At 40.7% G+C, this 22,345-nt stretch overlaps 1 protein-coding gene across 1 annotated transcript in view; it reads left to right on the top strand.

Annotated features, from left to right (window-relative positions):
• Positions 1-5,540: 5,540 nt before the first annotated feature.
• The window catches only part of STK38L (serine/threonine kinase 38 like), a 54,757-nt gene continuing 37,952 nt past the window's right edge, over positions 5,541-22,345 (top strand). The window contains exon 1 of the mRNA XM_063357211.1: positions 5,541-5,680. The gene's annotated coding sequence lies outside the window, so the exon portion shown is untranslated. The remainder of the gene's footprint in view (positions 5,681-22,345) is intronic.

The raw sequence follows: 22,345 nt of genomic DNA, 5'->3' as shown, positions 1-22,345 counted from the left end.
AAATATTACGTAAGAAAACAGACTGTGTGGTAAGCTTGCAACATACAGATGATCTTCCATGTATAAGGATAATGTGAAAATAACAATGGAGGTAGGAAAGAATCTACAGAGAATCTTTGCTAAGAGGAAAAAAGCATATGGTCACTCCTGAAATAGTGTAAGAACAGATCAAATATATTAACTAAGAATAATATGACTGAAGAATAGGAGTATTTTTGTTAAATATATTATTTTGTATCCCTGGGGTTGACTGGAAAGATTGTCAACTTCATTTTTCTCTAGAATTTTAAGGAAAGGATAAAGATGACTATGCTAACTGATTAAGAATATTGAGCTTCCATAACAATTAAAAATAGTTGTTATTATTAGCTAATGTTTTTGCTGATTTTTTTTTGTTCCAGACTTTCCCTGTTTATTTGTTTATGGAAAAAGATCATGTACTAAATATGTCTCTTACAAGTCCACCAAGGATTTTCTCCAAAGAGAATCCAGGAATAGTATTTTAAGAGATGACGTTGTTTAAGTGAACTCAGCTATAAATATTTTAATTGCTTACAAAATGAATCAAATTTGTCACATCCTTAACTCCTGCATGAGGAATTTGGTATCTCTGTGCCAGGAAGAACCATTCTGTGGGTTCCAAATTGCCCGCAAAAGTCGCAGCCAAGCCAGAAGTCCATGCTAAAAAATAATAATATTTACATAGGAAGAAAGTAATTTAAACGGTATTGAAAACTGGCAAAAGGCTGGTTTTGGAAGGATAGTTGTGAATTGCTAAAACATTCAGGATACAAGCTGACAGTCTGTAAGGTGACTGTAGTAATTTCCTTGATTTTGTATAGATGAATGAGTTGCTTTTTTCCTTAGACTACACATATGGAAACACAAAAGGTTTCCCAGTGACATAGATGCTATTAATATAAAGAAAAATCATCTGGGCTTTCAGGAAAGCACAAACTAAACCTCCTTGCGAAGGAGTACGGAGATAGAAACAGTCTCTAGTTGTCTGTATGGAAGAGAGCTGGATTGTTGCAAATGCCTTTAAAAGGTAGCTCATTTAAAAATTTAACTAATGTTACTTTCTTCCTGACACTGCTTAACTTTGTTACAATTTTTAAAAGGCATAGAAAATGGTATATTCTGCCTTCAAATTAAGAGGTGAGGCAAGAAGTATATGTCCCGGGATAAATTTGTGGTCAATCCACACCTTGAATAGCGAAATTCCAGTCTCTTCCAAAAATGTAATAGAAATGGAAAAGGTTCAAAGATGGGCAACAAGGAAGATGAAAAGTATGGAATGGCTTCCAGGCTAGGACTCTTCAGTCTGGAATGAAGACAACTAAAAAGGTATGGAATATAAAAAAAAAAAAAAGAGTAGCACTGCCAGGATGGACATTGTGGGTAGTTCACTGTCTATGATGAGCCACACTGAGATGCTCTCAGGAACAAGGTTCATGACAAGCGAAAGGAGGTGATTTTCACACACCAGACAGTGGAACTCCCATGTTCTGGGAATGCAAGATGTTTACAAGGTTTTCAGAGATTACACGAGCACTTGGAAGAGCAACCCCTTGGACTTACTATTTAGACAGACCATATCAAGCTCAGGATAGGTGTAGGGTGGGAGGGTTTTGAAGGAAACCATTGTCAATTTGTTCTGTGCTTCCTTTTCCATAGGTGTCTGCCCATGATCACCAGGAAGAGAGAAATAAGACCTAGACAGACCCTGGGTCTGAACCAGTGCAGACATTCCTATGTTGTTACATCTCTTTAAATATTCATGACAGTTTCCTAAATATGGAGTCCAACCTAGGAAACAACCAGGTGAGTAACGTTACTTCTGTGAATACTCTCATGGAAGTAAACCAAAACAATTTCAGTGTTACCCAAGTCTTCAAGAGATTGCAGGCCCAAGATCTTCTTAATTGTTTCATTCAACTGTGAAACATCACATATGAAGTACAACCATATGTGCCTCTTTCTAAGTTTGCATTCTGCCTACTAAGAAATTACATTTTCTTCTATGCCACAGCATTTTCTAAGTACTTAATTCACTACTGTGACCCACAGTACATTCAGCAGGTGTGAAATCTTGTCAGAGTTGTATAATAGCATGGTGTCATAAAATAGATGAAAAGATTCGCATTTTTTCCTGGATTTTTTCCTGGCCTTCTACACATTAAACAACAAAACCATGTACTTTTGTTATTTAGGTGGGTCAGGGAGTTACAAGTAAAATTTTGATTTAAAACAGCATCAAGAGCAGCTAAAAAGCCATAATAGGACACTGGAAAAATCTCTGTGAGTGTTTCTGTATGACTTGTACTATGCTTACCTAGGTCTGCATTAGTTCTTGACTAATCTTAAAAGTTTGGATATTTTTTGGCTTATTTTGAAGAAATACAACTGGTTTATATTGCATAGAGAAATAGTAAGAAAGCAAGAAAGGGAAGTCAGGATTGATTGCTACATGTTATATTGATTAAACAGTTGCAAACTACTTGTAATGCCCCCTGTGAATGAAACATTTATCGGTTATTTCTGATGCTGAGAAGGACCTTTCATGGTTAAAAAAACCACCAGAATCTTTCCAAGAGACATCTCCAGCATGACTCTGATACAGCAATTTGTATTTGTTACACCAATTGACTGCAGAAGAAAGAAATATACATGAAAACCACACATAAATGTCCTTTCACAGATAAGATATCCCTCTTTTGAGTTACAATAATGAGGACAATATTGTTTTGGATTGCTACAGACCTTCCCCTAAGTTTTTTGAAGGTTTCAGAGGTTCAGTGGAATTTGACAAGTGTTATTTAGGCTTTTGTGTTTGCCTTTAATTGCTGTGCACCAGGGTGTATCCTGATGCTGCAGCCGGAACCGTCGGAGCAGAGGGTGCAGAAGCACCTTTTGCACCTTGTTGCAACTTGCAGGGCTGGAACCTTATACAGTGTGCAGGAGTATGCACATTTAGAGCAAAGATTTTGTTTCAAAATGTTTTTCTAAGTCCTATGCCTGGCAACCTAAAGAGATGTTGCCCTCCTGCGTAGTGAATAGCTCCTTATGCCACTAAATCAAGGGCTAACTCTGCAAAACTACACAAATAGAAATTATTGGACAAACCCTGCTGTTTATAACTGTTAAGTTGCATCACAGTTTTGGTTAAAACCTAATTTATTTCTGTCAACTCTCCACACTTCATTTGCCTGCACAGACATTATTTGCAGGTTTGGTTCTGCCATGGTTGATTTCAGGATGGGCATCTGGTTGTAACTTTCTTTAAGTATGCAGACCTTCAAAGACTACGGACATGCTTAACTGCATTCACATTAGGTGTCCCATTGACTTCAACTGCAACAGTGATGATCCCACTGCAAGATCAAGATAACGTTTTATGTGTATAGCAGTAAGATAACCTTCTATGTAAAAAAATATGTAAAATTAGAAAATTAAAATAAACCATGTTTGTTTTGCAACAGAAGATCGACTAACAAATACTTTTACAGCCACGTAAAAATAGAAACAGGAAATACTTAGTTTTTCCATGGGTCTCTTAATTAACACCTAGTGCTATTGTTACAATGTTGTTCTCTTTGATTTCATGACTATTTAGGAAAACTCAGATTTCTGGCTTATGAGGAAAGTTATATGGAATTACAAGGAAAAAAGACAATGTAAACAAATATGTATCATTCATCTAAAACAAGAGATTAGTTCTTTATATGCCAGTAATTTTTGCAATCTTAGGAACCATTTGTTTTCCCTTCCTCTCATGTAAATAATTAAATTATTTTTTGCCTCACTTCCCCCCCCTCCCCCCAATACACAGGACTTACAAAATTCAGTAATTTTCCACTGGCACCACAAACTTTCAGTGTCTGCCACGTGCTGTGCTGGCAGGACCCACAAGAGGAGCAGTGGCAGCAAGTCAGGAACTGTAACATCATGTTGTGAATATTCATTCAATTTTCATTGTCACAGTTGGTCCTCACCATCTCCGAGACTGACCTTGCTTCCCCCATCTTCCCTTTGACAGCTTTAGAGCAGGGGAGCAGACAGAAGCAAGATACTGAAATCAAAACTTTTAAGCACCAGAAATACCCAGTCAAAATCAGTCCCCATTCCTATTGGGGGAGTGTCTGTCACTCCCACTTACCATTGTTATTGATAGAGATTTTAAAAGACTTTTGCTCTGGGAAGAGTGCGTTAGTGAAATACCGCTTTTCTAGATCTGTAACCACTTTATTTTGAATTTACTTACTATACTGCAGAGTGTTTTCCCCTCTTGCTAATTCTTTTTCAGGGTTATGTTTGTGCTTTCAACACTCCAACATGGTAAATGAGAGTGCAACAACTTTATTACCGCAGGCTCCATACGCGGAAACAGAGTTCAGGTACCAGAATGGGCAGTGCCTCCAGGAAGTACTTTTGCATGGCATTCAAGTTAAAACATGCTAATTTTAGGCTTCTGTTTTTTCAAACCTACCAAATCTAATGCTTCTGAAAACTGGCCTCAGCAAGTAGGTCCACAGTGGTCAGGGAGGTCCATGGTGAATCTCCTGGCTCTGCCTGCAGGTGAAGGGGACATGTAGATACACTTGCAGGTCCTGAGATTGTAAGATCTCTGAGCAAGAAATTTGCTTTAGTGTACAGAGCTCCTAAGACCCTTGTCTCTATATAAAGACTAATGAGGTAAAACAGATTAAATGCAGCTGCCAAATACATCCCCTTTTTCATCAACTATCCTCAAGTCAAGCAATAACACTAGGACAAACTTTCACTAGCTTCCACACGTTGCACGTGGTGACAGAAGCAAAAGACGGCAGTACATTGACAGTCATTCTTCCCATCTGAGCTCGGAGATTTGCCTTCGACGTAGCTGGCTTTGCAAGAAATCTGTATCACTGCATCCTTGGGATAACAGCTTTCCCCATAAGCGTTGCTGCTTTGTTTTATGATCAGGTAGTACCAAAACCAAAGCAGGGTTTTCAGCTATCTGCATCAACATCCTTACCCTTGTACTTTGGTAGGGCAGAGGATATGAAAGGCCTCCAAATTGCACTATTGCCAGTTAATTCTGCTGTCTTCTCTTTCAGCATCTGGGCACCTACCTACGCTCGAGGCAAGCTTAACAGTGCCCTCCTGACCAGGAGATCTCTTCACATTTACGAGCCCTTCGGTGGTCTCTACCGCCAGAGCCTCTAGAGAGCGAAGGTTTACGCTGGCTGAAAAGCAGTCCCTTCGGCCGCTGAGGCGCCGGGGCAGCGGCGGCTCTCCGGCAAGAGCCGCAGGCGGGGCCGCTCGCCCCCGGCCGCCGCTCCTGAGGGTCTTTCGGCTGTTTTGAAGGGGGAGAAGGAAGAGAAAGAGGAGAAGGCGCCACAGGGGTACCCGGGCGGGCGGGCGAGCGGGGGCAGGGGGCCGCGGGCCGCCCAGCCTCCGCCAGCACCTGCCGCCGCGCCGCGCCGCGCCGCTGGAGAGCAGCGGCAGCAGCCAATCGCGGGCAGGGTGGGAGGTGCCGGGCTCTCGCGAGAGCCGTCGGGTAAACAGCCCCTCACCGGTGCCCTCCCGCCTTCCTCCTCCTGCCATTAGCGCGGAGGAGGGGGCCGTGCGTGCAGAGGCGCCGGCCGCGGGCAGCGAGCAAGGAGCTGGCGGCGGGAGGGCGGTGCATCGCGGGGAGGTGAGTGAGTGCCACGGGGAGCCGGCGCAGCACGCCGCCTCGGGGGCGCCCCTCGGCCCGGCCCCGGCAGAGCAGCCTTCCCGTGGCGGGAGAAGGAACCCTGTCATTGGAGACCGGGAATCTCCCTCTCCCTTCCCTCTCCCTTCCCTCTTCTCCTTCCTCGTCCCCCCTCCCCCGCACTTCCCTTCACCGTGAGGCAGCAGGAGCAGCCATCGCCGTAGCCCCGGCTGCCGCTCGGCCCTGGGAGGAGGCGGGAGGATCAGGGGTGGCTCCGGGCTTGGGAGCTGCCCCTGAGGTGACTTCTGCCGCTGTACCCGGCGGCCGGCCGGGCAGGGGCAGCGGCAGCGCCTCCTGCCAGCGGCGCAAGTTACCCTGAGTTCGTCCCTCTCCCCGTGGCTGTGACCGCCAGCCAGCCGGGCTCTGGGCTGCCCCGCCACGGCGGCCGCCAGCCGCTCCGTCATCCCCCGGGGGGCGGACGGTTGAGGCGAGGGTGCCCGTCCCCTCACGGTGTGGTGGCGGCGGCGGGGGAAGGGGTGAGCTTGGGGTTCGGCGGGGTGGGAGGCGCAGTCAGGCGGGTCTGGGGGTACCGTACCGGGGAGGTCGGGTTCAGGCGCGGCTGGCGACCGTGAGGTGGTACGGGGTGTACCAGCGGCAGATAAGGTGCCTTAAGGGTGTCCCACCCTCTTTAAAAATAAATAAACAAATTAAGGGACAAAATTATCTCTGTAGTGCGCTTAAAAAAATAATCAAACAAACAAACCCTCACAAGTTTTCACTGTCAGGTGGACGAATCCCAAACCCTGCTTCTGTAACGTTTCCCTCAGAGGCAAAGGAGTTTTGGATTGGGCCCATAATCTGGCAGTCTGGCTCATGCGCTGTATCTTTAGGCAATTTACAGTGGCCAAAATAAAAGTTAAGGACTACGAGATGTCTGCTGGTTTTGTTTGGTTTTAATTAATTTGAAACGTCTTGGGTTAGAATAATTGAGTTCACACGCACGCTAAAAGGCTGCCTCTGCTGATGTTGCATACCTGATTTCCTGTGGCAAAATGCAGAATAGGAATAAGTGAGCCTTGATGTAGCCTCTGAATAAAAAGTAATGCTGAAGTTTGGCTTTTTTTAAAAAAAAAAACTTTCTTATACGATATTTGGTGGGATATATTCATGTTGTTTTGCTTTTACTTGCTCTTTGCTGAAGGGCAGTGAAAATTATTTTGGAGATCAGAGATTTTGGGTTTTGTTATGTATGCTGATTCAGTGTTTCAAGTACAGTTTTTTTGAAGTTACTTGAAGTAGATCTTGTTTGTGAGCATATATAACACTAATAAATCGCACTAAATTGTTGTGCATGTTCTGTAAAAGATGCCTGAATATATATAGAAATCTTAAAAAAACTGCTTTCATTCCTTGTCCTTTAGGACCTTAGGGATGAAAGAGTATCAGTCTTAATTTTACTCTGAGCAGTTAAGTGAAATACTAGCCCGTAGGCTACTAACCTGAGAGGTGGTGAGCAGTGGCCATACTCATTGCATATGAGAAGTCTGTTACTGTATCTAATGGAATTGATGCAGTTTTATCTTCTGTGCTATACATAGATATGTTTTCCTGCTTTTCTTAAAACGTGCTTTGGATTAGGAAAAGTCAAATTTGTGTAGTTCTATGAAACTGGAATTTGGCTGTTTTTCATGTTGTACGTGGCATAGTATATGTTCAATTTAAATATTATTGCTTAATGGAGATTAAGAAAACTCCAAAATTAAACATTTTATTTCTCAAACGTTTCAGGGGAAAGAAACACCCAAACCACTAGTTAAACAGAACTCAGAAGCAAATATTTACAGCAGACAGGTATCATGTTTTATTTCTTTCTGCCTTTTTTTTGCAGAAAGTTAGTCTTTCTAAAAAAAAAATATAAAAAAGCCCAAACAACAAACCCATACCCTATCATTAACTTGCAGTGGACTTGGACCAGGACCCTATGGTCTCGGTGCGCAATGAGGGAATGTTCCCAGGAGAACAGAAGTTTTGGATTTCTGTCAAATGATCCATTGTGGACCTGCTTGTGCAAACTTCTGGTGCTGACCTCTGAGGGTCTGATCCTGTGCTTAGTGGAGTCCCTGGTGGGCCTCTCATGGATTGGAATGGTATGGGAGGGCACACTGAATGGGGCTCAGTGTTTGCATGGCTTCTCGTGTACACGGGTGAGATTTGCCTAGCTGTTGTTTCTCGGGCTTCTATGTACGAGAAGACATGTACGAGCCTCCTTTTGGCTTGTCTATCTGTATGCCACTGAAGCTTGAATGGTGGTTAGAAGTTTTTAGTCATTTAAGTTACCTGCTATAGTTTGAGATCTCTCTTGAATCTTGTAGTGACCACAAGGAACTTAGTCACAGTTTGAGAAGCACTGCTTTTGTCCACAGTGTCTGTCTAGGTAATGGGTTTGTCTCATTTTTAAAGCTTATCTTCTCCCTATAAATTCAGTTTTCACTCAGTCTATGTTTATTCTAATAAAAATGTTCTTTCCACCAAGTTTCAGCTGTGGTTTAGTTAAAATATAAAGCCAATTGATAAACACTGATATTTGTATTTTAGGAGATGCAGGGTAGACATGTAAATTACACTGAAAAGAATTACTTCTCTGAACACAGTATTCATCATCACAAAGACTACTAAGCTGATATTATATGGTAAATGGTTTGCTTTTAGTCCAACAGAAAGAGGCTTTATGTGTCTGAGGGTAATGACAGTTGACGTAAATCAAACATACTGTTGTCCATGAAATCATTTAATCTTCTCTTTCGCAGCTCATTTCAACATATAGCTGCACTTAGAGCAGACCTGCCATCAGTAGTAATTGCATTACTGTAGCATGAAAATGTGGGCTTGATAAATAACTGACTGAAGTCTAATTCTTTGGGATGGTTGATGTAGGATTTTTCAAAGTCTGGTGACTAAATAACATCTTTTGTTGTGCAAAAAGAAGTAAGAATCTAATGTGATAGGGTATGAACTCGGGGAAGAGTTATTTAGTGCATAGTGTGAATGTATAGGGTGAACTGTATTTAAGGTGGGGGATCTATTCTTGAAGGATCAGAAGTTAGTTGTTGCCAAACACAGAAGAGTAGACTTCATCATTTGATTGGTACAAAAAGTCCAGCAGCTCTGTAGTCTAAAACTACAGAATAACTTTTGGCAGTTATTATTCTCCACTGCATCTGCATGAGGAAACAACAGAGCATTTTTCTTTGACAACAGTAAAAACAAAACAGGGACTTGGGGGGTGTGTGTGTGAATGAATTTATTCGGAGAAAAACTTATTTTCCTTGTCATAAATAATTTTATCAGCATGAGAAGCATTAAAATGGGCAGTTGTCATGGTTAATGCTGTCTTTTACTTGTGAAATTGTGTAATTTTGTGAGGCTTGCATTAATATCTCACTTTTAATACTTTGTAGAGATTAAAAAAGCAAAGGAAAACAGAGGATTGGAAAATAATCTTTATGCTTCAAATATTTGGTTTTCTGATTTCTCGGTAATTTTGGCATTGGATTTTGCATTCTGATTTGAACTGTAGATTTTGAATTTAGTTTGTGATTGATGTCTTTAATATTTATACCTGCAAACTGCAATTTGTTAACTGACATATGGTTTATGAGCGTTGCAACTGAACAGAATGTGAAGAAAACAGATATTTAGAATTTTAATGTAATAAACTTGCTTCAGAAGAGTACTTATATGATACTTAGAAGTCAACTGTTCCTTTGACAATCAATATTTTTACTAGTAAAAGGGAACACGGTTGATTAAAATGGTAGTCTGGGATTATGGGATTTCACAAAAGTAAGGATCTCGTGAAGCAATAAAAAGAGAGATAACTATTGACCTTTTAGTAGCAAGTTACAGACAATATTAAGTAATAGCCTGGTGCGAACATGTTGCTCAAACAGATTGAGATTATCATAGGTGGCAGGTGAATGGGAGGGAGAAATAAGGGGATACTCGGATCTGTATGGGGAGCGGAACTGTGTTTAGAGGAAGAGTGTTTATTATATTGCAACTTACATTAGCTATGTCTCTTATGTTCCAGAGTTTGAGCCTGTGATCACTGACATACTGTAGAGGAGCTGCAAATTTAGCAAAGATCTTGGCATGTTGGAACTTGTTAAATTTCCTTCTGCAGAAGTGGAAACAAAACCCCTTTTTGTTATCTTTGAACAGATGAAAGGTCATGAGACCTTTTTCTACTATGTGTAATAAAGATAGCACTTTACAATTCTCTGAGGGTATCGTGTGTAATGTTGCATTAAGTAAGGCACTGCTAGTGCATTTATAAAATATGGCAAGAAACCTTAGCGATTACATCTTCTTGTAGTAAAAGAAAACCAAGCAAACCACCCCCTCCAACAAACAATTAGAAAACTTTAGTCAAGTGGGTACCTTACCAGAAATAAGTACTTGGTTTAGGGCCCTTTTTGTGAGCCACTGTAGTAGAATAACAATATGAGAAATATAGTTGTGCTTAAATTGGGTGCAATTAAAATGAAGATACTGGGTCATGCCGAGTCATAGGAGTTACAAATACAATCAGCTTCCATACACAGGAGTTTAAGCCAGATGGGGCGAGGAATGAAAGTCATAACTTCCGTAAAACACATGACTACCCTGAAGCTACTGCTAAGAAGGGCGCAAACAACCAAAGTTGCTTGACAGAAGCAGCGTGTTACAAGTGGGGAGTTGTGTTTGCTAAGGGGGCTCTCCTGGTTGTACAAGGTTAGGCTCCATGTCCCTGTCACTGATGCAGCAGAGAGACAATTTAGCTGCATACTTGTGCTCTACCATGAACTTCTGTCAATATCGCTGAGAACCCCCCCGGAGGACAGCTATGTCCTCTTCCTGCCAGACCAGTGTCAGTTTGGAGACTCTTGAGTCTGCTCTGTAGGAAAAGGGTTTTCCAGGGACAGCGTTCATTTCCAAGTTAGTTTTCTTTCTGCCATGTATGCAAACCTTGAATTGGCTGGCGCTACTACCAGTTTGAGCTCAGTCACTTGCAGGGGATTGCTTGATAAAGCAGACCTTTCCCACAGATCACTGTTTTCTACTTGTCTTTTTTCTAGAATGAGTAGAGCTGAATCTAATATTGAGAGAGGCCTGACTCAACTGCCATGTAACACCAGAACAGCTATAGCTTCCCTTGGTAGAAAGCCTCAGTGTTATTATGAGCGCACTAGTGAAAAAAGAAGCTACTTGTAGCTGAACTGATAGTTACATTCTAAATTATATTTCTTGTCTGCAGGAGAGCAGTTTTGTACAAGCCAGCCAATATGCAGATTACTTAGCCACAGAACCCCCTTAGCATTGTTTGAAGCTGAGCTTATTAGCCATTTTAGATTTCCATGTGTCACAGCTGAGCATAGAGGAGAGGGTGATAGGACACAGATGTGGCCTGATATCTCCCCTTTATTTCCCAGTGCAGAGCTACCTGTTCGGCCAATGAGCTCAATCTGAACCAAAATGTGGAGAAGGTAGGAGCAGCTCGCAGGCTTAAGCTTTCCACTTCTTCCCATAATAACTGAGAAGAACCTTCCCTTTCACGAAAAATTCCCTGTTGCCAAATTAGCCAGGTAGAAATAGCAGATATTAGTTCAGTGGCATCAGGTTTCTTTTGTCTTGCTTTGTATATTGGAAAACTGTTCATCACAGACATCTCTTAAAATTTGTTTTAGTTATTTGTGTGGGGTTTTTTTTTAACAATGAATAGTTGCATAATGTGTTCCCAGCCCTTCCTTCTCACTGGTGCCTTTTAAGGGAGGTAACCAGAACACTAGCCAAATATCAGCCTGATGATGAAATTGTTCCACTTAAAATGTCACTAATTTTTAGCATGCTGAGTCCTGTATGAAGAGAAAAAGCTTATATTAGTAGCTCCACAGACAAAAGCGTTGTACAGCATTGATTAGAGGCAGTTGTTTTTTCTTGAAGTTAGAGAGAATTGCATTCTTCTGTTTTGTGGTATTTAATGTTTGTCAGGGCAGGAAAGGAGAACAAATTCAATCACAAGGTAAGGATTTAATGGGAGTACCTGTTTTTACAAACTGCAGAAACTGAATATGGAGAATGAAGTCTGTTTAACAATAATTAAAAGTATAATTTAACAAACTCTAACAACTGGAACTATAAGGGAATTTTGTGTGTGGTGGGTGAGCTTCTCTGTGGGACACTAGGCAATAATACAGCAATGAAAGGCATGGCTGTTAAAAACATGTAACAGCCAACTGCTAAAGCACAGTCCTATTTAGTGGAGTAATGGCTTTTGGTTGACAGGTATTTGTGTAGCAAATACACTTGGTGAGACTTGCTTACCAAGTACGGTTTTCTTATTGTGCTGATCGATCGTAATAGTGGCATGTCTTGGAAGGCAGTTAAGTGCATTGCAGCGGATTCTGACTGTCCACATAAGGTGAAAGAACAGAATTTTATCACTTCTGTTGTCATTAACGTGCATCTTTGTCACTGAGTTTTGTTGGTTTTGTTTGTGCTTGGTTAGTCTGCTAAAGTGGTAAAGAACTCAGGTTGAGAAGGTAAGTTGGTGTTCTTCATGACTAATTTGTGGTATTTCATTTCTGTGAATCAAAAGTTTTGTTGTGCCTAAAGAAAATTTCTCTTACTAAATTAAGCTGCCTACTTACAGTTTAAAATAATTTATTTCCTTAATTTCATGAAATTAGTTACAGCTTGAATCTTGATTTCTGCAAATGCTGTGGGAAAGGAAATATTCACATTCAAGTTTATGGGGGGCAGAAACAAAACGAAACAATGCTGATTATACTCTAAATACAATTTCTACTAAAGTCTTATTGTTTAGTCCTTCCCTGATCTTAGCAGGCATAGGTAGCATCTTAGGAAGTAATGACTAAGAGCATAGAAGCAAAGTTCTCTATGCATAGAAGCAGGAGCTCTCTATGAATTCACCTCTCAATATCTTGTGAACAAAGTATACAGATGACCATTTAATGTTTAAATGTATTAGGTGGGTTCTCTTATATGGCTAATCATTGTATGGAGACTCTTTCCCTACTCTGTCCTGTTTATCTTCTTAGGGAGCTTACTTTAACAGAAAGGAGAGTTCATATAAAATATGTATTATGTGAGCATCTGGTTAAGTTGCATAAGTAGCAATTAGAAAATTTTTTTAATTTTTTTTCTTTATAAAAAAGAATTATGTTAAAAATACCTGGAATAATCTCCTGTAAATTGGTTATGCTTTGAGTCATTCCAACTAGAATTGAGTGAACTTGAATTCAGGCAAAATGACAGCAAGATGGATAAAAATCTATAGAGCAGAGAATGTTCTGAAGTACTTGAAAAGCCCAAAGTGCAGAATACGGACGTTACATTAAACATCTAGTGATGGGAAGGTAGGGGGATCCTCATAGCAGGAAATAAAACCGTGTGTATCTGGTATAAAACATGAATGTAAATGACCTTTAGTATCTGCTTAGAAGAGATACATGTGAGCTGAAGTCCTGTAAAGGTCCCCCTGATAGTCTTAAGTTGAATCTGAGTGTTACAGCTGTCTCTGAGGTTGAGTTGTACAAGCCATGGAGTGGTTAGCAGCAGAAGTTGAGGCTGTGGTTCTCAAGTCTAGTGAGCCACAGACTACCGTCAAACCACAACACACTCTCAGACCATCATGCACCTTCGATTAAAAAACACTCCTGTTCCACTGACCAGCCACGTGCTGCTGACAGAGTCTGTGGACCACAGGTTGGAAATCAGGAAGTTATCATGAGCTGTGGTGTTAGGAACAGTCATCTTCAGACATAGTTTCAGATAAGAAAATGAATTGCAGGTAATTTATTATAAGATTTTTGAGAAGGACAGCTTTTAGATTGAAGGGAGTTAAAGATCTGGAAAAACAAAATTGGTTATTTTGGTTGGAAGATGAAGGGAGTACAGAAGGGAATTCCTTCCTCCCCGTTAAGTCTTCTTCCTCTCATTTCTCTCCCTGTCTGTTGTTCATGAGCTAGTGATAAAGGGGAGAGAACAAAGTGGAATGCTCTAGATTTTCAAGCTTTGCTGGCAAACCTTCAAAGAAATTGGAAAACTTTTTAGCTTCTTTCTTAATGTTGCAGCATACACCGCTTCTTGACCAGCTCCAGTTCTCAGTAATTAGCAGTGTTTACAGGCAACATTCATCCATTCCTTCAACAGGAAGGAACGCGCTGAAGTCACTGGGAGCCCTGGGTGCACAAGGAAAAGCAAATTGTCTCCAAAGATTTGAGGCTATGTAGCTAAGGTTGTGTTGAAGGAGAACAAATGAATGGGATGAAAACTTGGATTTCAGCTGTGCCAGCAGGGTAGTAATGGGTAGAAGGATGTAGCTGTCCAGGTGAGGATTATAACGTGTTTACCAGCTAATCAGTTTGAGCGTGTAACTCTTGGCATTTCCAGAGGGTTGACCACATATGGTCTGTAATTTAGATGCAAGTGAACTTGTATCAAAGTGTCTTGCGACAGGAACGGTGATGTGTCCTCTTGTCTTCCAAGACTTACTGCTCTGGACTTTGTCACGATGAGGAGTGCGAAACAAATGCTGTACTGATACGGTGAATCCCCCTGATGGTGCTGTGAATCTCAGACCATAGATGTGTGTGTGGTCTAACCAATATGTGGATATTCAGGTTGACTTAATTGCAGCTCTAATCCCAGCTTCTTCGATTAGTATCAGTGGTGCTGATGTTACTGTAGGATGATTTAAAGGAACTTTTCACTTGGTTTTTCAGGAGGCATCACGGTCCAACTTGCCGTGTTCCCTGCTAGCACAGTGCCACTTGCTCTAAGTTCATACTGAAAGCATCGTCTCTGACAGCTATGGTTCATGGGTAACTCCAAAGCCTTAGGCTCACACTTGGATACCTCTGAGCCCCATTTAATCCCAGAGGGCGCCCGATTCATGTTAACTGTTTGCTTTTGCTCACAGACACGTAAGCCAATTGTGGAAGGGCAAATGAAAAAAGAATAACAAATCCTTTTCAGTGTTCAGGAAGAATAGATGAACATGATATCACCCAACCAGATGAGAGAATTTTGCAGGTCTGAATATACCCTGGCCTACACCAGTGGGTTTCGGCTGCTGCTCACAGCTTGTGCTGCAGCCTGGCTGCTGACGGAATAACTTTGCTGAACGCCTTTGCTGGAAACTAGCAAAGAGGATCCTTGGACCCTGCCAAAAATGCTGCTGCCTTCACCTTTGCTCATCAGTAAGATGCAAAAGTGTGGCCATGTTAAGGGTACAATGAAGAAATATGCTTCCCTGTTATCTGTTTAAATAAGCAAAATAACATTCTGCTTTGTAAAATAATCTTTACAATCAAAAGCAACGTTTAGAAAAAAAAAATTGATACACATCCATTTTTGCATGGGTGCTTTAGATCACTGCATTTGAAAGGACTGAAAGAGTAGTGGACAGTCAAAAATGAAAAAGGAAATAATTATGAGGTAATTGAAGGGAAATTGTTATACTCTAATGAAGATAAGTAATTTTAGCTAATTTTCCCTCTGCCCTTTTTATTAAACAAGCAATAATATTTAGAAAGCTAATGTTGGTTTTGTTTTACAGTCCAATCTCAGTTTCAGATTTTGACTCCCAAGTGTGGGATGAGCCTGTGTTGTTTAAGGAGCAAAGGCTACAAGAGAATAATTCTGATGACAATATTGGTCATATTATTTCTCTTTAAAAAAAAAAAAAGAAGAAAAACAACACTGAAACCTGTTAGTGTTCTTTGTATTTTTTTTGAAGCTCACTTTTGAGACTAGTTTTGACAGTATCTTTCTTATTTGTATTTGACTGTAATTTTCTCAGTCTGAGAAACACAGCATAAACATATTTTCTGGGTTCTTTTGCCTAAGTGCTCTGAAGCAGTCGTGTCATCTTTAAAGAATGCTGCCATACAGACTAAGAGACTAAAAGCTTCTGTATGCTTACTTAGGACATTAGAGAACGATAGTGAATCTGTATCTGCCTATATGCAGCTGAAGAATGCAGTTGCATGATGAGATTTTCTTCTGTCACTGTGGAATTTAAGTGCTTTCCCTCCCTTTCTTGCCTGCCAAGGCAAGGCTGGATTTTACCACACAGTTGTTGGTTAAGTAAGGTCCACCACCCCCCTTCTCCTTGAATCATAAAGTAAATCTTCTCTAGATATTGCAAACTAATAAACCACAGTGAGAGCAGTGCAGATTAAGCTCCATATTTGTCTTGGATGGAAGGTCAGACTTCTGTCTGGAATATCTGAATCTGTGCTTTGGGTGCAGCTTCCTTCTATTCAAGGGTTGTGATCATCTTGTCAACAAAGCATCTGATTTACAAGATGAAGTCACTTACAGAAGTAGCCTCCCATCATATATGTACTTCTAGGGAGGGAAATAGGGGCTTTTTTGCTTGTGATATAGCAAGCCCTGCACCTGCTTATGCTTTTTCCTCTTATTTTCTCTTCCTTGGATAGGTGAGGAATGTAGTTTGTGCTTGACCAGGAGTGTAGGACTTTTAACGGAAGTAAAATTTGGATAACCCTACTTTCTACAAGGAAGCTACGCTGAATGCATTTCAACGGCTTTCCAGATTAAGGGGATGTAAATTAATATTTGTCAATGACCAATGTATGAATAAAATGAATACTGACAAATTTCTTTGTAATTCTTGGCTTGCTTTGGTACCTCAGTCAATGCTACTTCTAGGCAAGAAGCCTCTTTTGTTGATAGGATGCTAAATCTACTTCCCATATTGAATTTGGTGGTATAATTCACATCATCTTTGAGGGAGAGGGGACTGACACAGGATAACCCAGCCACTCTTGCGGATACCTGGGACGTATTTTGAAGTGACAGGCAGAGTGAGGATATATGAATATACCAAGATCTTTTATAAGTGTTTTTTTAACATTGAAAGATCCGGTGCTCTTTGAGGTGCTGACCGCATTTGACCCTGCGTACTTCACAGGAGTCCTTCAATCAGTTTAGCAGCTGTTTACTAAGCACCAAAATTCAGAAGGCCTTCATCTTCTTTGAATGAAACGCACTCTTTTCTCTCAACTCGGCATCTCTAAATTCACTGAGCAGAGCCAATCCCCTAATATTAAATGTGTTTATATTCAATTACTTTGTGCCATCCAAATGCAACGAAGTTCAAATTAATTAATTAATATAATTGATTTTTTTTCAGAACTATTGTTCTGAATTGCATTTGTGACATGTATGGCTTTGGTTTCTAACAAAGTTAATGCACCGGGATTTATATAGTGCTCTGTGGGGATGTGGTGAGCAATGAAGACTGATGTTCATGATCAAAGGTTTTGATCCCGTATTATCTGTGTCCTCTTAAAATGACTCTGTTTTCTTAAGGTAGAGTTTAAAATATTCTTATTTTTTCTAATTTTCTGAGTTTGTATTACATGTGCCATGCCTCCTTACTGGCAAAGACAAGGCAAATATTCCTAATGGTGTGAGTCCTTGAAATTGAGTGGCTTATTCAAGGTGAGCTAAATCTTCTTAAAGAAAAATATTTGGGAGCTTTTAAACTTCTGTTGGCTCTGGAAAGCAGAAATGCAGTTAGTGTGTGGGATGGGCATATCCCTGTTGTCCGCTCTCCTTTTGCGTGGTTCTAGCATGTTGAAAGTCAGCAGGCCTTGGTTTTTCCTACTGAGAAAGTGTGGGGTTACATATATTACTTAAAGAAATACTTACATTAGTTCATATTTTGTGAAAACACACTGGGGTACTTTCACCAAAGAGCCTAGGTAAAAGCAATTCGTGTTTTGAAGGAACATGCTATTTTGAGGGAGGATAACTCATTTTCCCAACCTTATTCAGTCCTTGGCCTTTAGAATGACATCAACAAAGGAAGTGACTCTTACAGATGCTTTTGTGATGTGGCTCTAATTTATCGAGAGCTGGACTGAGATCCATTGACTCATTTCACATAAGCCACCAAACAGCTATTTCCAGTTACTGCCTGGAACGGGTCTTTGAGCTGAAAGATGCCATCTGTGACTGCCAGCCATGCCTCCCAAGAAACAAACTTGTATTACAAATATTTCAATATTATAATTCAGCCTTTGAAGTTTTGGCACTTATTTGGCAAAGGATGTTTCCAAAGAGGTGTTTTTAGCAAACACTATATATAGACCTTCAGATCTTCATCTTTTTTCTTTATGTGGAGAATATTTTTACTGTCTGTGAGGTGCCCAGAGTTAAAGGATGTAAAAATGACAAGATGCTCAAACCACAGTTGGATTCAAATTGTTTTAAGCTTGGTGGGAGCTGGGTCTGTGCATTACAGACAGTTGCCTGGTCGTCTTCTGCTGGAGAGTCTAGTGCTCTGTGGTGCAGATGGGGAAGGGAGGCCACCTATCTTGTTTGCTTTGTTTGGCCCTTGGAACATATTTTAACTGTAAGTCACATCCATTTGCAGTAGGACTACTATTTGATGAGGCTGGGTTTCTAAAAGTGTTTTTGAGAAACCTGTTACAGACATGGCCAACAGTTACAGGCTTTAGAGATGGTCAGGTGAAGCAAACTGCTAAATCCAAAGATTAATTCCCGGTACCCTTATCACAATGAGAGTTGGCATTATATCAGCTGCCAGGCAGGATTCATCGGTGGTCCTTCGGTGCTTAAAAGTTGCATGTCCAAGTCAGTTCGTTGTCTTAACTGTAGCCAGTGGAGATGAAAAAGCACTAGGAGGACATGTTTGCTTCTACTTTCTGCAAGGGTGACTATGTTAGTACTCTGACACTACAGCTGGCAGAATAGAGGTTAACGTGTTTTTCAGGAGAAGATGGGTACAAGCAAGGGCTTGGTGGACTTCCAGTTGTGCAGCCTCAAATGCGTGTATACGCTCTGATACTGCTGTGTGACTTCTCAGTAGTCTCCTATGGCAGCTGAAATTGCAACAATAATAAAATCCACTGGCTTCCCCTTAGTAAAATATCCCTGCAGGTGCATGCAAAAACTTGTGAATTCACAGACTCCTTTTGTTTTGCCGACAGCGTGGTCAGAATCTGTTTGTTTTTCTCCAGAAGAGCATGAAGAATGTGCTTCCTCAATAGCAGCTGCAAAGGCCCCAGGGCCCGGTGTAAACAGCAGTGTAAGAGCTCCTCTGCAGTTGCATCTCTGAAAAACCCTGGGCTCAGGTCAACTGGGCTTTTTTTCTGTTTCCTGTTGTAATTGTAGTTTCCCCCATAGTTCATTGTGCCATTTAGTGTTATAAATAGGATTCTATAAAACATTTTTATGTTCCTTAAGCGCACACATTTTATTTTTCAAACGTGTGTCTGTATGAAGGCTTGCCAGGGAAACAGCTTGCCTTTCCCCAGTGCTGACCTGATGTGACTGTAATACTAAACTCAAGGTAAGAGTCAGGACTAATGTGGTGATTCCATGTCTCAGCTCTTCCTTCAGGTTTCTGGCAGCTTCTGCAAGTTACATTTTGTGCCTCAGATGCTGGTATGACGCTGCACAGTTGACTTTTTTATTTTGGTGGCTGTGATTAATTTTGTTGAGCTTTACTTTCTCCATTTCTAAAATAAGATTGAAATTGTCCTCGTATTTTGAGAACTATATGTGGAGAGTGCTGTGTAAGCCTATATGTTATCTTGGATGTATTTCTACTACTAAATGGGTGGAGTTGGACGGGGTCTGTTCTCCAGACTGCTGTAGATACTTGTTACAAGGCAGGGTTCCCTGGTCAAGTTCTTCCCTTGCTCATACACCTTTGACATCCTCCCAGGATTGAGCCTGGGATTGTTTACTTTCCTTCATAGTTCAAATTGCTGACGTGCTTTACCAAGATGACGTGTTTTATGTTTCAATTTTGCGAAATACCTGGAGGTCTGGGTGGAAAATACTTTAAAGGGGCAAAACATAATTTGCTTGAAAGCTGAGAGGAAGGTACACCACATAGGGAAGCAGAATAAAGTTTGCAGCTGCAGTTCATTGGAAGATGAAGATGCTTTCTGGTGTTATTAACATGAGGAATAATCCAAAGGAGAGGAAAACAGTTTGAGGCTTGGTAACAACCCCAGGAGACCTTTGCAGTTTTGGGCATGCTGGGAAGGGGGAGGGGCATACCTTCCCTCCAGGAGGCTGGCTTCACTGTGCTTTTGGGACTTGATGAAATTTCCATGATTTATTTTACAAGATTTTACTCAAGGGGATGGGGAAAGAAAGAAAAAAAAATATCACAACAACCCACTAGCCTACAGATCTTGCTTCCATCCCTGTCCCCTTTTGGACCTGGGGACAGTAATGAAATCTTTATAATGCATCTAGGTTGTGGAGGTAGGGCTTAATATCAAATGGGGCATGATCTGTGGAGTAAGAAGTGCTAGTTTTTCCACAGACTTTTTCTGTCTGGCAGGGCTACTTCTAAAATAAGGGATTTTTATTTGGTTTTGTTTTTGTAAATGAGTACAAGTTGAAATGTATTCTGAGACTCAATTGAAGAAATAATTAATTGCCTGAGGAATCACAAATGTAAATGTCTCTTATTCTGTACTAATACTACATTATTAGGTTCCTTTCTCTTTATTTTTTTTTTAATACTCTGTATTTTCAGAAGTGAAGAGAATATAGCAGAGCAGCTGCTGCTTAGTGATTTGTGAAATTGAGGAGTATTCTCTCATATCCTGTGTTATATCAATGTGATGAACTACATTCCCGATATTATGTCTGGCTTTACCAGGAAACTGTTAAAACTTTCCAAATGTTGTCCATTTATCAGTACTTTAAAAGGCAGCTGATTAATGTTATTTGCATATTAGCAACAGAATATGTAAACATTGACTGGGAAATCATTCAAATGAGTGTTTTCAGATGGATTCACAATAGCAACATTTTGCCAAGGCTGAGTGTAGCTCAGTTTGGAAATATTATTGTCAAACTTGGCCACTTGCAGTGTATTAATATTTAATTGTCCTTTCTATTGCCTTTTCCCATATAATTTCCTCTGATTTCTGAAATAGGAATGAGACTTCAACTGTGTCCTTGGAACAGTGAAAAACATCTCAGTTGCTTGTCTTGCCACACACCCTTGCAAATACACAACATACAGATTAATGTGTCTTCTGCAGTTGACTCTTGTAGTTAACTGTTGTCTAGTCTGATCGAATGGGCAGCTCAAGTGCAATGATAAAGAAGGGGCCACATGTCTTGGGGCCCCACAGTTTTGGGGCCAGGTTAAATAATGAATTTTCAGAATGAGATAATAAATAATTCTTTAATACTTCTTCAGCATCTTTTCTCTTAAGAGCCCTGGTTCTTTGTGCATATGAACTCATTAAGACTCCTAACAATACCTGCTTGGTAGAGAAATATGTTTGTTTTCATGTTGGGACTGAGGCATGCCCTAAGCCCATTTTTTTTTTCTTTCTTTTTTTCTGTAGGGTTTGGTTTGCACTTGGGAAATAAAATAGAATCCAGATCATTTGTTACTTAATGTAGTTTCCTGTGCTGTAGCTGTAAGAGCATCCTTCCTCTATACATATATCATCTGCAATTAGAAAAAGAAAACTCAAAATATTCATGACTTCAACTCTTGCATCATTGGCAAATACCAGGAATTTAATGTGGTTTTATTTTACAGAGAGATTTGTCCACCTCAAGTCACCGTTAGAGGCTGCGTTAGGAATACCTTCACTGGTAATTCTTCTGGTGTAGTCGTTGAATAGAATGAGAGGAGACACATTAAGGAATGAATGAGAAATTAGAGTGGGCCTTAAGGTGGGTGTTCCTGGTGTGTAACCATAGATCAGGTATTAGGCTTTGCTCTAAGTCTTTGCTCTCTGCATTCTTTGGGTGAGCATAAAACTATTCCAATTCAAGCACAGATTATGTCTCTGTCTGCTGCATAGTGTGGACTTTTGCTCCATGTCAGCATTGCTGTTTGTCTGCATTGGGCTTTGTTCAATGTAAAGGAACCAAACAGTACTCCAGGAGGAGCACATGGTGTGGCTTCCGAAGCAAGCAGAAACAGCACATAGCACAAACCCTTCCTGGTCTTTATGAATGACCCTAGCTATATTTACAGAGTGCAGTGTATGACACACCATCTAGGGGACAGGTGTTCAGCTGTTCATCATGATCAACCTCACCGTAACCATTTTCATCAAAATCAAATGAATTGTGTTCTTTATTGTTGCAGCCTGATGTAGAGGGGATGTGAGAAAGTAGTTATAGCCTGTCTTTTGAAAGCTCTGCAAAGCTTTCAGCCCATTACCAAATGGAGCCAGCAAAAGTTGGTGCAAGAAGAATGTGACTCATTGGTGAGAGTTAACACCTGTTTAACAGTTGTCACCATTAGATTCTAAGTTTTATGTTGTACCCAATCTGATATAACTGGCCACTGTGAAAAGGGACAGTTCTATCCTCCCATTGCCAAAAGTGTATCAAAACCTACTTGGATGTAGTCGAATTTTGGGTGCCCACAACAGGGATAATGCCTTGTCCTCTATGCCTCATGTTTCATTACTTCTCTTTCACTGAATTTAGCAGTTCTGTAGTTGGAGGGTGGGACAAACAAACTTGCTGATTTTATGCAAGAATGGTCGTCTTTTTACAGGAGCATGGTACTGGTTGGTAGCTTAGTTTTGTCAGGCTGCTGAGTTCACC

The sequence above is a fragment of the Chroicocephalus ridibundus genome, chromosome 1 (genome assembly GCF_963924245.1).
Source record: "Chroicocephalus ridibundus chromosome 1, bChrRid1.1, whole genome shotgun sequence".
Lineage (NCBI taxonomy): Eukaryota > Metazoa > Chordata > Aves > Charadriiformes > Laridae > Chroicocephalus > Chroicocephalus ridibundus.
This window is presented reverse-complemented; position numbering and strand designations above follow the sequence as displayed.